Source organism: Priapulus caudatus, unplaced genomic scaffold, assembly GCF_000485595.1.
Source record: "Priapulus caudatus unplaced genomic scaffold, Priapulus_caudatus-5.0.1 Scaffold1118, whole genome shotgun sequence".
In the NCBI taxonomy this organism is placed as follows: Eukaryota; Metazoa; Priapulida; class Priapulimorpha; order Priapulimorphida; family Priapulidae; genus Priapulus; species Priapulus caudatus.
The window spans coordinates 8,444-9,141 of NW_014578179.1; the positions used below are offsets into that span (position 1 = coordinate 8,444).

At 43.0% G+C, this 698-nt stretch overlaps 1 protein-coding gene across 1 annotated transcript in view; it reads right to left on the reverse strand.

The window, feature by feature from the left end:
* LOC106815450 (intraflagellar transport protein 122 homolog) overlaps positions 1-698 on the reverse strand; it is a 45,726-nt gene that overhangs the window by 1,093 nt on the left and 43,935 nt on the right. The window lies entirely within an intron of this gene.

The window sequence follows — 698 nt, forward strand, 5'->3', positions numbered from 1 at the left end:
ACAATATGTGAGCATATTATGTAGTTGCCACTCGGTGGGCGCAAAAAATCACAATTTGGGGGTTCACCCCGCGGTCTAGTAGTAGACACAACGAGACTTACGAAACACTAAGCTCACTAAGTAGCCATGACAACGAGTCTAGGATTACCGTGACACCTGCTACATCGTTAGAATTCTGCGTGTGTGTGTATAGGAAGACCTTGAGTTACTTAGGATGAACACAGGTGGACAGCTACCATGTCCACGCGGGAGCACGGGGATAACCTCTCAAGACAAAGATCTCTGTAGATCAGTGATAGATCAGTGTAGATCACCTGTAGATCAGTGATAGATCAGTGTAGATCACCTGTTGATCAATATATCCACGTGCCTGACGGCAGGGTAGGTACGTAGCAGTGGCGATTTATTCCCTCGAGTTAAAGTTACTTAGCTCGAGAAAAATGAAATCGATGAAGTTACAGCGTTTCCATAATTTTGAGGTTACGATGCATCATGATCATATGAAGACGTCATAAACCATGTATAATATTTTTATGTCAAAAGCTAAATGTTGGATGTAAAATATGAAAGGAAAATGTTAAACTGCAGTGAATGTGCTCTGAATCACATTTCTCTCTCTCTCTCTCTCTCTCTCTCTCTCTCTCTCCCTCTCTCTCTCTCTCTCTCTCTCTCTCTCTCTCTCTCTCTCTCTCTCTCTC